Source organism: Protopterus annectens, chromosome 1.part0, assembly GCF_019279795.1.
Source record: "Protopterus annectens isolate FY-2018-M chromosome 1.part0, PAN1.0, whole genome shotgun sequence".
NCBI lineage: Eukaryota > Metazoa > Chordata > Ceratodontiformes > Protopteridae > Protopterus > Protopterus annectens.
In genome coordinates, this window is record NC_056725.1 from 723,139,886 (window position 1) to 723,147,385 (window position 7,500).

The window sequence follows — 7,500 nt, forward strand, 5'->3', positions numbered from 1 at the left end:
TGTTTGTATATATAGATGTATATATCTATATGTGATATAATATATGGTGCAATATAAAGTGATGGCATTGCTGCAGTCACTGTTGTGCAATCATGGAGTAGTATATTTATGTAAGAGGGTTTGGAGGAAAGACCTCATACATACCTCTCACCTGTACATATTTTCACAGAATGTCCAAAATTTTGCTTCATATTTTTGGTCCATTTTTCATATATTTGTGGTATTCTGGCAAATCAGTGGCAAATCACTAAGACTGAAGTTAGAAAATAATGACAGCCATTTGAGTTTCAGACTTCATACCCTTCAGAAAATTAATGCTAATGCAAAACCTGTTATAGTATCAAATTTCTAAGTTTGTAAGTACAATATTTAAAAATTATCCCTATTTTTGGGCCTTTGTCTCACAAATAAAATGATATATTTGTCCAGATTTCTTGTTCTAAGAGGTTGAGAGGTATGATCACATATTTGGGGTGTGTTGTGGCCCCATGTAGATAACCTTTAAGGAATAAGTGTATTTCTGTCATGTTCAGAGACAGCTAAAATTACATGGGGTTGATATATGTGTTACATCGTGACAGTGTTAGATAAATTAGCTTTACTGGTGTTCTGTAGATGTTTTATTGCATTTTCCTTAATGGTTATTAATCGCAAAAGGAATGCTATAAGGTTAGATTTTACAATCAGTAATGCTAGAATGTCTGCATAGGTCAATTTGTAGTAGTGTAGACATTTTTTCTTTTTGATTGTATGAGTGTCAATGATCGCAAAAGTCAACTGTTGATGATATAATCATATCCCCCTCCCTCTCTCTGTTTATATATATATATATATATATATATATATATATATATATATATATATATGACTATATTTTTAAATATCAAACAGCAGACTGTCAGCCCACATACTGATGTATACCATTATTGGGGAATGGGCTCAAGTTCTAGCAACCTGATGCTAAACTGAGTCTTAATAAATTCGGTATAGAGAGTCAAAATGTGATGTAAAATGGCCTGAGTAAATAAGCAGTAGGCAAGCTCACATACACGCATACACACACACGCATACACACACACACACACACACACACACACACACACACACACACACACACACACACACACACACACACACACACACACACACACACACACACACACACCATTGAAGTCTAGGCTAATATATAGTGACTGTGACACTGAAAGTTATTTCTTATTGTATTAAAGAATATAAATAGAAAGAATACATTAATTCTTTATAATTTAATTTCCCTCTTGTTAACTGGGACATTAGCTTTTGTAGATAACCTATTATAGAATAATTTGCGGATATGTTGTTAATGAAGAACTTTAAACAACTCATAAATGGTCCAACTCATTGTGACAATATTTTTGATTGTTATTCACCAATACACCAAGTAGAATTTGTTAGCTTACTGGTCTGGAGCCATCTGGCAATTCTAATCATAATGACTTTATGGAAACTAAAATAATTAATACATCAATAATAAACTATGATATCTCTAAAATCAGTGGTGATGCCTTTATAACAGAACTTGATAAGTTTAGAAACATCCAAGTAATATCAGATGCCTGTGATAACTCCTGTGAAAAGATTGAGACTGTGTGTCTTAATACTTTAGACAAGTGTAAAGCCACTATTAGAGTAAAAAAGGGCATATTACTCCTCCCGGTGGAACAGTTGTTTTGCAAATTTACTTACATTTAAACAGAAAACATTTAACATTTAAAAAAAACGCAGTACATATTCAACTAGACAAAAGTATAATTTGACATGTAGGAATCTTAAGACAAGAATAGGAATGCAAATGTGCTTATGAAGAAAACTATATAGTGAGTCTAATACCAACTAATTGTTTACTTATGGTAATCATAATATGGGTGCTACATCCCATGTAGGACTTCCATTTTTGTACAATAAAATTATCAATAGTAACCAGGAAACAAGAAATGATCTAGACTCTTAGTGGATGAAAATATCACTAACTATATACAGTTTTTTAACCTAGTAAGGGAACAGCTGCTGCTGTCCCATAATTACTTAAGAAATGTTGATGGATTCCTTATACAAAGTTAAGAAAAAGAGTAGTATGGTCCTGACAAAATACGAGGAAGATTTATACTGAGGTTTAAGGATCACATTTTAAAGAGATTAACTATTAAAGAGTAGTATGGTCCTGACAAAATACGAGGAAGATTTATACTGAGGTTTAAGGATCACATTTTAAAGAGATTAACTATTAAAGAGTAGTATGATCCTGACAAAATACGAGGAAGATTTATACTGAGGTTTAAGGATCACATTTTAAAGAGATTAACTATTAAAGAGTAGTATGGTCCTGACAAAATACGAGGAAGATTTATACTGAGGTTTAAGGATCACATTTTAAAGAGATTAACTATTAAAGAGTAGTATGGTCCTGACAAAATACGAGGAAGATTTATACTGAGGTTTAAGGATCACATTTTAAAGAGATTAACTATTAAAGAGTAGTATGATCCTGACAAAATACGAGGAAGATTTATACTGAGGTTTAAGGATCACATTTTAAAGAGATTAACTATTAAAGAGTAGTATGGTCCTGACAAAATACGAGGAAGATTTATACTGAGGTTTAAGGATCACATTTTAAAGAGATTAACTATTTTATTTACAAAGTTATTAAATTATAATAAAGTACCTCATAACTGGAAACTTGCCAATGAAACACCAGTTCATAAAGCAGGGCCAGTAAGTTAAACTGCAATATTTGGTAAACTTAGTTAAATTTTACAAATTTGTTAGGATGCATATTGATAGAGGTGTGAAGTTTGGAGTTGTCTATGTAGATCTATCATAAACATGTGCTAGTGTTCCTCCATAATGAAATAATCACTGCCATGTATAAGTTAATGGCTAATCATTGTGTACTACACTAGATTAAAAATTGTCTTAGTGGAAGGAAATAAAGGGTTAAACCTTTAGGTGACTTCTTAAACTGGTTTGAAATATATAAGGGCATATGCAAAGGATCTGTTCTCAGACTTAAACTGTTCTACTTTGTTTTTTCTTTTCTTGCATTAAATAAGCATTTCTGGATTCCAAAACATGCGCATGCCATTAAGATAGGGGCATATTTGATGTAATATGCAGATTGTTTATTATTTAATGACTGCTTACGTCAACTGACTCAGTGGTTTAGAAGTTTTGGTATAAATATTAATGATGGTAAAAGGCGGTTATGTTTTTTGTGTCAGACAGTTTAGAATATCCTTTATTTATGGGGAGTACCAAGTTAAACGTTTTAATAGAAGTAAAGATCTAGGAATCCTTACAGCTAATGCTTTATGATTTGCTAACAACAAACATGATGTTTCAACCAAATGTTTTGAGTATTGGCATTATTTACCAGCGATACACTTACTAGTTCAATATGCCTATTAAAGAATGTGTTTATTAGTTACATCATCCTGATATTGGAATACAACTTGGTATTTTATACATACAGAAAGAGTGATTTGATGATTTTCTAAAGTATAACAAGAAAATTTACCAAAAGAATTCCTGAGCTTAAGTAACTTCCATATTTATAAATATTAGAACAGTTGCATTTATAGTTTATTCTAAGAGTAAACATAAACATCTCAAAGCCTGAATTAACATTAAAAGTATTAATTGTAAAAGAGGGAGCAGCATACTCAGACAGCAAGTATTATATCTAAAATATTATTACTTCTTGTTATTTTTCCTAATTCCCTTCTATCTGTTCCAAGTTATTTGCATTATAAAATGTGTTACTATATGGACATACTTTATTATTTGAATAGTAGTTTGACAAATCAGTATTTGCATAGTTGAGGTCCCCTCACAATATTTTTGTAAAGTATATTTATAACGCTATTTATTTTGCAATATGCTTCCCTCTGCACCTGTTGACTGTCAGTCAACAACCACAGCTGCTATCATGCCTTCTTCACTTCTCTGAGATAAGAGCATAGCTAAAGCATGGCTGTCATTCACATAACCAACACATTGTTTTCAGCATCAAACCCTGTCATATCTTGTGCATACTTTTAAAGTTCTAAGGACTGGGGATGCAGCACAATGTGATGAGTGCTTGTCACCCACTTTATTATTTAGATATCTACCATTCTGACATTCAAGATTGTTTCCTTCCATTATCCAAGATGTACAGGAATTTAGATTCAGTCTGAAAAGCATGAATAGGGAAGTTAATATCTCATTCATTATTGGAACTCGCCTGAAAAAGAGATACAGACCATCAGTTGGAAAACAGGCCAAGAGATCCCACATGTCTTTCTACCTGCTAAGACATGAATGCAAAGTCTATGGAAGCACTAATGTTGTGCTGGTATATGGATGACTTCCCATTGTGTTAGTATGTTACTAGCCATGCTGAGCGGAACCATATGTAACCTGCACCTTCTCTAAGTACTAAATAGACACAGAAGCAAATGAGAAATCTGAATTAAGTCTTACATTAATTTATTTGTTAACTGAATAACTGGATGTATCCTTCTTGGACCTTACAACCACATTCAAGGCAACAACAGTAAATGTAACATATAAACTGATAAGAGTAATGCAATCAATAAACTAGCATGTTAGGGAGGTTGGTAGTATCCATACTACCCCAACATAAAGCACAACAGACACAAATTGTATGATTCTTGTTTTTTGGAAAGAAAGCTATAACAAATGTGGATAAGATTTTAAACACCAAATATATCACATTGTCAACAAAGGTCTGTATAGTCAAAGCAATTGTTTTCACACTAGTAACATATAGCTGTGAAAGGTGTGCTATATATATAGCTGTGTGCTAGAAAACATATACATTTGAACTGCGGTTTTGGAGAAAACCTTTTCATAGTTTCATGGACTGCTAGACATAATTAACAGTTAAGGAAATAAATCCAAGCTGTTCACTGGAAGGTCTGATAGTAAAACTAAAACTCAGATACTTTGGCCATGTAATGTGAAGGCAGGGTTCACTAAAGAAGACACTGATGCTGGGAAACATCAACAGCAGAAGAAGATGGGAGCAGAGGCTAATGTTGACAGATGGCATTACTGAAGTACTGAATATGTCTTTGCAAGAACTAAAAGAAAAAAAGGACTTAATGGATTGCCTGATGAGTTAAAATCCATGAGGTCACTGAGAGTCAGAAGCAACAAAACAGCTAATTATTAATGCATTTAGTTACTACAGAAATTAGCTTTATTAAAACGTTTCGGTTATTAACAGTTTTGTAGGGATGGTTGGGGTTAACAGGGAAATAAATGGAAAGGAATGTACCAGCAATGTTGTTAGCAATGCTAACTGCAAACAATAGATTATCTAATTATCTGTATTTTATTACTGAAGTCAATGTACTGTCTAAAAGCTAGTCTGATTTCCATGCATTTATAATCAGCCAGGAATAAACCACCTTATTCTAATGCAACTGAGATTTTGTCTTCAAATGTCATTTAACCCTGAGAAAACATAAATAACTTGCAGTGCATTTAAACCAGGGATATTTGTCCTCAGTGGGAAATAATCTTACTTTATTGTGATAAAAACAGATCAGCTAATAAGCATGTTACTTTTGATAGCAGCTTTAATGGACATCTCTTTTTGCTTGCAGAATGCAATTAAGAATGTACATAAAAGGAAAACAGTTTTATAAAACTCTTGCATTTAAATTCATGCGATAAGGGCAAATTATATGAGTAAGACTTATAATGAATTTTAGTATATCATACTTTTCTTACACCTCAGTACATAGGTAATTACTAGGATAACAATCTCAGGAAGCCATTTTAAGCATTCAGGCATTTACATGTTTCCTCTGTGTACGTTAGACATAGATGTCAAATCAGGGGTAAATTTCCTATTCTCCAACCACTGGTCCTAGTTATACTTGGACTAGATTAGGAAAGAAATCTACTTCAGATGGATAGGAACTCTGTTTCAGAAAAGGGTAGTCTTTGAGACACATACCGGCCCTTCAAAATGTCCTATTTATGTTGTAGGCAAGGTTTAGGTCCCTAATTCAGCTATTTCTGATGCTAATTGTTTTGTGGATGTGCAACAGGTCCATCAAAGTGAGATCTTAGGACGTCTTGTAGACCAGGGATAGATCATGTCTCAGGAATACAGGGAAAGGGCTCTGAAGTGGTCCACATATGACAACCTGTATTCTTCTTGTGAGGATCCTCTGTGGATGTTCTAGTTGTTGCATATGCCTGGTCAGGTACAGACTGAAGTTGGGGGGGGGGCTATTCTATAAAAATATAATTGCAAGTTCTTAAGTTTTAGTTGTTGTCAATATTCTAATCCTGAAATGCTACAGAAGATTGCCTTAGAATAGCTATATCCATAATGAAACTGGCACTAGCTCAAAACAAACAACAGCGTGGCTGTTGTCAACTTGATTGACAACATACTAGAAAGGAATTTCAAGTACACACACAGTAATCCATGTTAGCATCTCTCCTTTCTCTGTTTCCATGAACAAAATGTATCAGGACATGCAAGGTCTTCTTCTGATAAAATATATAGATCACTTGATGCTGCACAGTGCGGACAAAATCAGTACATGATCAGAACTGAAAATGTAACTACAATCGACTATCAAATTGGGGAATAAAGAAGTGTAATACATCATATTAGAGGAAAGGAAAGTTATCTGCTTTGCAAAGCATACCATGGGAATGACCTGTAATCCTGCTGCAACTTACAATAAGATTTAAACTAGTATGGCTGATCCCATAGAAAGCTAGAAATAACCAGGAAAAGGAATATACCAACAATCAGAGTTTTATGGCTACATGAAAGCTATAACCAAGAAAATTAATCAGAAACTAGATGCATTCTACAGAATAAAACAAAATTTTACACTACAAGCTAAACACACAGCTAGTCAAACTGCCCCAGTTCCTAGAGTTACATAGTATTCAGGATATGAGTAACTGCAGAAAACATGCCTATAACAAAACTGATATGGCCTACAATAGCCCAGATAGATTTATTGTGGGATGCCTAGCAGATTCATGTCACTGAAAATCATCAATATTACTAACACTCTTTTTCCTATTTTTAAATGAATTTGAGGTGTCAAGTCAACTGCCAAACTTTTGTTTTTGATTCAAAGCTTTTCTCCTACCCTCTTTATGACCTACACCTGCCTGTCACAGGTCTGCTTTCTGTCAGTCCATCTTTCTCTTGGCTTTGCATCCACATTGACTCTTGCTGTCTTCCTGATTCTCGCTAATCCACTCATCTCTGCTTTATTGCACATGCAGACAAACCACAGTAATTTCTTTATCTGTCCCACAATGTGCATCCCATTACCCATCATAGCCACTTCATTGCCATCTCCTAAGGTGTTCTCAGCGGCTCTGTCTTTAATGCCCAGGTGTCTGTATAATCCATAAGCACTGTTTGCATCACTGTTCTATACACCTTACTTTTCTGCTTCTTTAGCTCTC